The sequence below is a fragment of the Trichechus manatus genome, unplaced genomic scaffold (assembly GCF_000243295.1).
Source record: "Trichechus manatus latirostris isolate Lorelei unplaced genomic scaffold, TriManLat1.0 scaffold00160, whole genome shotgun sequence".
Taxonomy (NCBI): domain Eukaryota; kingdom Metazoa; phylum Chordata; class Mammalia; order Sirenia; family Trichechidae; genus Trichechus; species Trichechus manatus.
Genome location: NW_004444096.1, coordinates 6,012,569 through 6,022,300, shown reverse-complemented (window position 1 = coordinate 6,022,300; position 9,732 = coordinate 6,012,569). Strand labels below are relative to the sequence as shown.

Below are 9,732 nucleotides of genomic sequence, written 5' to 3'. Positions count from 1 at the left end.
AAGATGAATCTGTGAAGCATCTCATAACATGGATGAAACTGGAGGACATTATGCTGAGTGAAATAAGTCAATCACAAAAGGACAAATATTGTATGAGACTTCCAGTGTGAAAACTCATGAAAAATTTTACACACAAAAATAAACAATGTTGGTTAAGACGAATGAGAGGGGTGGGGGGGGAATACTAAATAGACAATAGATAAGCTATAACTTTGGTGAAGGGTAAGACAGTACACAGTACTGGGGAAGCCAGCACAACTTGGACAAGGAAAGGTCATGGAAGCTCCATAGATACATCCAAACTCCCTGAGGGTCTGAATTGCTGGGCAGAGGGTTGTGGGGACCATGGTCTCAGGGAACATCTAGCTCAATTGGCATGACACATTTTATAAAGAAAATGTTCTACATTCTATCTTGGTGAGTAGCGTCTGGGGTCTTAAGAACCTGTGAGCGGCCATCTAAGATACTCCACTGGGCTCACCCCTTCGGGAGCAGGTGAGACTAAGAAAAGAAGATCCAAGGGAAAGATGAGTCCAAAGGACTGATGGACCACAGCTACCACGGCCTCCATCAGACTGAGTCCAGTACAACTAGATGGTGCCCGGCTACCACCACAGACTGCTCTGACGGGGATCACAACAGAAGGTTCTGGACAGAGCTGGAGAAAAATGTAGAACAATATTCTAACTCACAAAAAAAGACCAGACTTACTGGCCTGACAGAGGCGAGAGAAACCCCGAGAGTATGGCCCCGGACACCCTTTAACTTAGTGATGAAGTCACTCCCGAGGTTCACACTTCAGCCAAAGATTAGCCCCATAAAACAAAACGAGACTAAAGGGGCACACCAGTCCATGTGCAAGGACGAGAAGGCAGGAGGGAATGGAAAGCTTGTAATAGGGAACCCGAGATTGAGAGGGGACAGTGTTGACACATGGGGATGTTAAACATTGTCATAAAGCAATATGTGTCCTAAATGTTTAATGAGAAACTATTTGTTCTGTAACCTTCATCTAAAGTACAATCAAAAATAATAATAAAAAATAAAAAAAGATTCAGCTTAGTTTGATGTTATAGTTTTCTAGGCCAAACAAAATGTGGGAAACCAAAATAAAGTACATGCCAATTCATCTCTGCTTTTCAGCCAAAGTAGACTGGAATTCTGAGAAGCACAGGAATTCCTACTTTCTGCCCAGGTTTTTCTTTCATTAGAAATGAAATAGCAGCTGCATCGGTACCCAATCCACTTCTCTGGACAAGAACAGCAGTCAGAATCTAAGGGAAAAAATCAAACGTGATTGACGGCACTGAACATTTCAACATTTCAATGCTATCTACTCATTCAAAAGTCATTTGTCATTTGTTCATTTTTTCTAGAAATATTCTGAGATTCTACTATAAATGTACACGTGACCAAGTCAGATATGACCTTTTTCCTCAGGGAGATCATATTCTAGAGACAGAGGTGGAATTATACAATTTCCAATCACTTATTAATTCCATTGAATAATAATTTTGGTAGGTACGCAAAAGAAATTTCATATATAAAACAGTGTGCAGCAGAACATGAAATGGAGGAAGTTAGAAAAATCCTTTTTTTTTTTTTTTTAACAACTGAGCCAAAGCTGAGCTAAGCTGAGTAAACAGGAGTTAAATAAATCAAAACCAAACCAAACCCAGTGCGGTTGAGCTGATTCTGACTCATAGCAACTTATATAGCACAGAGTTGATTTGATAACTCATAGGATTTACAAAGGTGTAATCTTTACAGAAGTAGACATCCACGTCTTTCTCCTGTGGAGCATCTGGTGGGTTCAAATCGCTGACCTTTAGGTTAGCAGCTGAGTGCCTAACCACTGCGTCACCAGGGCTCCTTAAATAAATCAGAGAGATTTAAATGGAGAAAGCATTTTAGCATATTTCCTAAGTTCAAAGAGGAAAAAAAAAAAAAAAACCAATGCATTGGTGCAATTCTGTTATACATGTTTTTTCAAAAATCAAGATAAATAAAGCAATTAACTTGAAATCTGATAATGCAGGTTATCAGAGAGAGTGTCTTCAGGGTTTCTTATCCTCAGTGAGAAAAGTCATGGCACATGGTAGTCATTCAAATGGTCACCAAATGAATGGCTCCAAAGTTAAAATGTGAATGAAGTTCTAGAAGATTACAGAAGGTGAGGAGCACATAAGAAACAACATTTAAGAATGTCTGACTCTCACTGGATAAGTAGGATTTAGGAATGCAGAATGTGGGCAGTAATTTCTGAGTCCCAGGTTCCAGCAGAAGCAAATGCAAATAGATAGGAAGGTATGGCCTAGGAGCAAACACAGGCAGGTAATCAGGATTAGCTCTGATATTTACTGTTGTTTTTTTTCTAATTTGTTGCTTAATGATGAGCACTTCTATGAGAAAAAATAGCTGTCATTTCAAAGTAATGTTATCTTTATTACTTTAACATATAAGTGAGGTACACTCAATGTTATATAATCATTTTTACATTAGAGAACAACGGAACGAGAATGTCTTGTAACTAGGAAGGGGAACTCATATGACTGTGTAATATTCCATCAAGCCGTGTGTGGGAATAACAAGAAACTATCCATTTTTCTCTTCTACCAACAATAAGAAAACCCTGCTGGCATAGTGGTTAAGAGCTTCGTCTGCTAACCCAAAGGTTAGCAGTTCAAGTCCACCAATGGCTCCTTGGAAACCCTCTGGGGCAGTTCTACTCTATCCTATAGCGTCACTAAGAGTCGGAATCAACTCGAAGGCAATGGGTGTGGTTTGGTTTTAGTACCAACAACAAGATTTCCAAAACTTAGAGCCTACCTTCCTGGAGTCCTTTGGTGGGTCCTGGAGAGAATGCTGTAAGAAATGATCAAAAATTCACATAATTAGGTTCAGACTTAAGTGTGTCCATGAGATAATAAAATACTACACATCAGTAAAATGAAACCTGTCTTGCTAAATGGTTTTATCATGCTTTTGATCCTTATAAAGACTTGCATAGAGAAACTCACACATTTTCACCAAAATTCCCAAAGTAGCCATCAACAAAAGACACACTCCTCCTAAGATCGCAGAAATCAGTCTCCATGGCGTGGTCTGAAAAGCTGAAGAAAAACAGAGATAAGGTGAAGACTTAAACAACAGACACGGGGACTGAATTTTTTAAAAACAGAAGTCAATTAGAACGGTTCCAAAAAGATTTTTTTGATTTGATAAGATAGTCATTTTGCTAATGAAAGTGAAGAACCGAAACCATTCCATTGGGAGCTTTAACCAACACCAATGTCTTTGCCCAGTGGCCTCTAATCTTCAGTGAGATTAGTCAGCCATTTACTGCTCTATCAATTCTGTCTCTAGAAGACAGTAAGTCCATTTACCAGTTATTTTTTAAACTGGCAAAGAGCATAGAGTTCTGGAGTAAGAAGACAGCAAGAGGCTCCAATGTATGGTTTATGAGCTTCCAGAACAGACTCCTTTATTCTCTCAACCAAATCACAAGGTAGAGAGTGTGATCGCCTAGGTAGATGAGAAAATTGAGAGTCCAAGAATAATGTGATTTTTTCATGGTGTCAAAGTGAGTAAATAGCCACATCAGAAGGCAAATTAAATCCTGTCCAGGCCCAGAGTCTTGCATTTAGCACATTCTGTCACTGTCACTGACAATAGCTCTATTCGGGAGTGTGCCCTTCTGCTCATCTTAACGCAGGCTCTGCTCTGAGAAATGTCTTCCTGCTGGTAGCTCTGCGGAGGTCTTACAGGGAAGACGTGAAACAGGAGCGCTCTGAACCTGGTTGGACAAATTCTACAACCAATGTATGGCTAACACCTCGGGGACCTGAGTTCCTTTCCCAGTATATTGAATTATGATATATAAACAGTCTTTATGACAAGAACAGTACATTTGCTCATACTCAAGACTACTTGCTTATAGACTTTTGCCCTAGAACAAATCAACCTTCGCTGATTCTGCATTAACATTACCGCACTGACATGAGTCATGTTTTCATTCACAGCAGTGTAATAGGTCAACTTCTTAATTTCAGGGATCTTTGCATGTTACAGTACAAACGGTATGTTTTTTTGATATAGGACTTATTCACACTGTGTAAAAAAAAAATTTAGCATTCTCTGTATCTGTGATGGAGCCACTGCTAAACAAAAGGTCGGCAGCTGGAATCCATGAGCCACTCCCAGGAAACCTTCTGGGGCAGTTCTACTCTGTCCTATAGGGTCACTTTGAGTTGGAATCGACTCAAAGGCAAAGTTTTTTTGTTTTTTTTTAAATCTATGATAGAATTATGTTGATCACAATTTAACCTGGTAAATTCAGTTCTCATTCAGAACACTGAGGTACCTCTGTCAGAAGCCTCTCTTTAAGCCTGTTGGAAAAGCTTCACAAAATGATTGCTAAGTCGCAGAATGAAGAATCAGGAAATTCAAATCACCGCGGCGAGCGCTGACACATGGCAAGCCTAATAGTGCCCTCTATTAACTGTGCCTATTTCTCATAAAGCGCTGCCCTGCTGACAGCCACACCCATCAGTACCTTTTTGGATATTTTTATGTTTTAAATTCCGAACTGGGGACCCACATACCTGCCATGAGAAATGATGCTTCACGGTGGTTGCAGGGAAGGCACGAGGAGCCTTTGCTGGAAAGAGCTGTGCTGGATCACAGAGCTGGGCTGGAAGCTAAGGAATCCAAAAGCTGTATATGTAAAAAATGTAAAATCAGAGAGAAAGAAAAATTGGGTATTCGAATGACGTTCTTGAATCATCTACTGGTGAGCCACCTATGTGTAGCATGAGCAAGAAGCAGTAAACTACCAGCTTCTAAAATGTTCCGGAAATCACAATACAGGAAATTCTCACTGTGTATTTGTAATACAAAGCCTATGATTAGCACAATAGAAGGTGAGAGGGAGAGTTTTTTAATCTTTGAAAATCAAAATAATCTAGAAAAATATGTTTAAGCCACATAAAAGCATGGACAAAAGAAGATAAATTTGCTTCATGTGACAAAATTCTGCAAATAATTTTTTTCTTTTAATAAAAATAAACAATTACTGGGTGTTCACATTGTGCCAAACAGTATAAAGCACTTTACAAATATTAATTGTTTCTTTATCAAACTGTCAAGATAAAGAAGATATTATAAATATCCTGATTTAGCAATGAGTGAGCTGAGGTCCAGCTGGGTCAGTAACTTGTCCAGGGTCATTGAAGTTTGAGACACAGGCAGTTTTACACCAGAGCACACATTCTTAGAGGCAGCACACCCACCTAATCAACCCACTTCCTCTGTGCCTATATTTTCTGTAGATTTCCATTTCTTTTCTTTTGCACAGAGTGGTTTGTCTAACCATTTTTGTGTTCCCATCCCTGCCTCTTTGAACCAGCCAGGATAGGCAAACATCCCATCACTGTTCATATAAACACACACACACACACACCCATTATCCCCTGGTCTAAGCCCACATTTCAGTGTCTCACTCACATTCACCTTGAAGGCTTCTTTCAACCCCTCACTTTCCAATGTTCCATTCCTTAAGGTCCTTTGAACATGCCTGCAGCTACTCTAATAAATTTTATTTTAACTAAGATTTTAACTATTTACAGTGTTATCTCACTCAGATAATATGCTAATATTTCAGCTTACACTTTTTTTTATTGTCATCCTCAACAGAGGGACCTAGTGAGCATTTCAGATGTGGGACAGACAGGTAGACTGGGCGTCTTGAGAGCAGGGTCCTTGATCTGGGATGTGGTCTCTGGAAATACAATCTACCCCATACAAAATTAACTCCATAATAAATTCTGTGGGATTGTTTTTTAAGGATTTGAATATTCTACCTTTTTCTAAAATTGAGTTTTTCATCAGAAAGTCAAGACCTGTGGTTGGATCTCTGAGTTTCCATGCAGCCCAAAGTTTTTCATCTTTTCAACTTGTCTCCCGTGTGTATGTAGAGTTGCTCCACGCACCCATCAAAATTCTAAAATCTAGATCCTTACTGGAGAATGGGAACACAGAAATTCCTTTATCCAGCTCTTTTGCAAATCCAAGTTGACAGGCACTATGTTTATAAGTGATCCTTTGACACGTTTGAATTCTGTCCTTTGTAGGTTGTAGTGTAAGACAATTGTGAACAAGCAGAAAGCTGCCTAATTTTGCTCACTTTTGCCAAATATAAAAATGTCTTAAGTAAATATGAGTTTAGGATTTTTCTTTCAGCTTCAGTTTTGTGGTGTAACACAGTTGTGAGAACTGTAATAAAATATACAGTAGAAATTATTAATATACTTTTAAACTATCAAGGTATCTTTATTGGAAAATTATTCGAAGTTTTTAGAGTCATGCCTGGTGAGAGATACATCATTTATTGCATTCTTTTTCATCTTTGTTCGTAACTCAGAAGCAGAAAGCCTGCAAAGTCATACCCAACTCATGAACTCTAGACTCAAGGCACAAATGAGATATCTATATATCTGCATTTGTATCAATATCTCCCTTAGATTTTTTTCTGATCTGCCAACTCTTGCTGATTCATTTTGGTGCGTGTGCAGTTGAATTGTACTTACACCACAATGTCCCTACCACTCTTGTGCCCTTGTAGCAGAGATTGTCAGCGCCCCACTCAAACCTCTACAAATTCTGAAGACCTTGGGCCGCCTCCTGCGTCTCTGCGCCTGGGGGCTTCTTTCCCCTTGCTATTGTTGTTGTTGTGTTGTTAGGCACCGCTAGTCAATTTCGACTCACAGCCACCTCAGGTGACAGAGGAGAACTGCCCCAGAGGGTTTGCTGGGATGAAATTTTATGAGAGCACATCTCCAGGTCTTTCTCCTGCAGAGCCACTGAGTGGGTTCCAACTGTCAACCCTTCATTTAACAGCCAAGCACTTTACTGTTGTCCCAAAAGGGCTCCTTTCTTTTTCCCTAGAACTGTTGAACCAGCCTTGCTCTTCTCACATCATTGAATCTGGGATTTTATATAAAAATATTGCAGCTCATTTCGTTTCTCTAATATGCATGCATTGTTAATGAATATTTGAAAAAAACAATCTGTCAATGAAAGGTGTCCCCCATCATGAAGACCAGGAAAAAATTCCTTGATATGAGGAAAAGGAGAATAAACAATGGCTGAAGATGGTAAAAAGATCAAAGACAGAGGTCAGAGAAACAGAAACGGAGGAAGCATGCTGTGAGAGGAGAGGCTGCATCCCTCACACTTGTCCTCCACTCACACCAGCACTTTCCTTCATCAAGGTCCAGAATCAATATGGGAGTTGAGTAAACGTCTGAAGACACCTCACTCTCTGATGGGTGAGCATGCGTTTTCTGCACCCAGGGGATACTTTGGCTATTATTCTCATCAGTATCTGAAGATAATTCCCATAGAAAGCAAAAAGCATCTGTCATAGTCAATATCATCTAGACATCCTTGTATCTCCAACATTCAGGTACACCTGTAAACCCTCAGCAAAGAAAGAGAAAGAAAACAGTAACAAAAAGATGGAACTCAAATAGTGAGGTAGAAAAGAAAGAATATGTCTGAACTTTAGTTTGACTAAACAAAAGGAGTCTGAGATCTATCCTGGGCTGGAAGGCTAACCAAAGACTTTCCTGTTCCTTTACACGGAGCCTTGGTGGCCCAGTGTTTAGTGTTTAGCTGCTGTCTTAGTCATCTACTGCTGCTGTAACAGAAACACAAGCGGATAGCTTCAACAAAGAGTAATTTATTCTCACAGTCTAGCAGGTTACAAGTCCAAATTCAGGGCATCAGCTCCAGGAGAAGGCTTTCTCTCTCTGTGGGCTCTGGAGGAAGGTCTTTGTGATGCATCAGTCTTCCCTTGGTCTGGGAGCATCTCCGGGCAGGAACCTCAGGTCCAAAGGATGCACTCTGCTCCCGGCACTGCTTTCTTGGTGGTATGAGGTTCCCATCTGTCTCTCCTCGCTTCTCTCTTGTATATCTCAAAAGAGATTGGCTTAAAACACCATCTCATCAGTATAACTGCCACTAATCCATCTTATTACTTCATAGTGATAGAGTTTACAACACATAAGGAAATTATATCACATTACAAGATGGTGTACAATCAGACAATACTGGGAATCATGACTCAGCCAAGTTGGCAGATATTTGGGGGGACACGATTCAATCCATGACAGCTGCGAATCAAAAGGTTGGCAGTTTAAATCCACCAGTCATTCCTTGGGAACCTTAGGGAGCAGTTCTCTGTCCTATACCGTCCCTAGGAGTCAGAATCGACTGAGTGGCAATGGATTTTACTCCTTTACAGAGAAAGTTGATAGAAGCAGTAAAAACACAAGGAAAGTCAATGCTTCCTTGGTGCAAGACAAGAGTAAGGACAGGTGGGAAAAACAATAGTTGATTTTTCATCATAACCACTTCTATACTGTGGATTTTAAAAGAACATGCATGTTTAACTGTTTTTTTTTTTTTTTTAAAGAAAAAAGACAAAACTAAGGAAAAAAAGAAAAGAAAATTCCAAGAAGCACAATTCATAACTGTCAAAGAGAGAAGCTGATAGCAGATATCTTGCTTTGATTTTGGGATTTTCTTACCCATGAAACCAAATATTCACTTTAAAGAAATCCTTGGCCCAACTTATTCTGCCAGAGGCTTTTCTTTAACCCAGAGTTGCAAATCCTTTCTTTCCTGTTTGAAGCCAGGTTTACTAAATTTGAATTTCTAAACATATCCCTGGGTAGAGAGCCAGAGATCATCTTGTGACCTGCTATCAGTTGATCTCAGTAACGGGGAGAAGACAGGGTTCAATCCATCATGTTAAGATTAGCCAATGGTTGATCTTCCCTCCTCTTCTCCTTCTAAGTCTCTTGTACCTAGCTTCTTCAAGCCATTTCCTTTTTCTGGAATCTAAATAGTCTCCCTGTATGCATATAGAATAAATGTTCAGAAGAAACCTTGCATTCACATTTCATTGAGTTTTGATTATTTTTAACACTTTGCTCTCATAAATGGGATTCAGAGAAAATTGGAGATCCATCCAGACATCACTGAGCCAAGTACCCCATTTTGTGATGAGAGATCAAACATATGGTACAAAACATGGGAATTAAAGAGTCTTTCGTCTTTCAACATACCTAGGCCAACCGAAAACCAAAAACAGAACCCATTGACTTGAGTTGATTTCAACTCAATGTAAACACAGGTAAGTGACTGAGATTGCGCAGTTCTTCTTGACAATGAGGCAGAAAGGGTGGGGGAAGGATCTGGCCTCCACTGACCCACCCTCAGGCCTGCAGCTTGTGGATGTAGTGTCAAGAGAGCTTTTGAAAAGAGGACCTCTCTCAACTGAGTCAAGATATTTTTAAAAAATTAGAATCACAATGAACAAAACTCACCTCTCCCCTCAGGTTTCTCTGTGTCATAGAGCTAAACTGCTTTTCTTAAAGATTATGATATTAGTTAGGGGTTAAGACTACTGAGACAAACAGTTTCAGAGGAATACAACTGTGTGCACTCATGCATCGCTTAATGTCCATGACACATTCTGTGAAACAGGACATTGTGTGATCTGGACGTTGTGCCCACACCAGGCGGTCCCTGGGTTGTGAACATCCTACTTACGTACAACCCGTGGTTATGAACCAACACCTATAAAGCCTATTACATTAAAAATTCCAGATACATACAATGGTTTCCAATAACAAACAGGTGCTACTTTGTGTCACCTCGAAACAT

General features: G+C 39.8%; 1 pseudogene; it reads right to left on the bottom strand.

Moving 5' to 3' along the window:
* Positions 1-9,732, bottom strand: part of LOC101350844 (natural killer cells antigen CD94-like) — a 15,619-nt pseudogene that overhangs the window by 2,341 nt on the left and 3,546 nt on the right.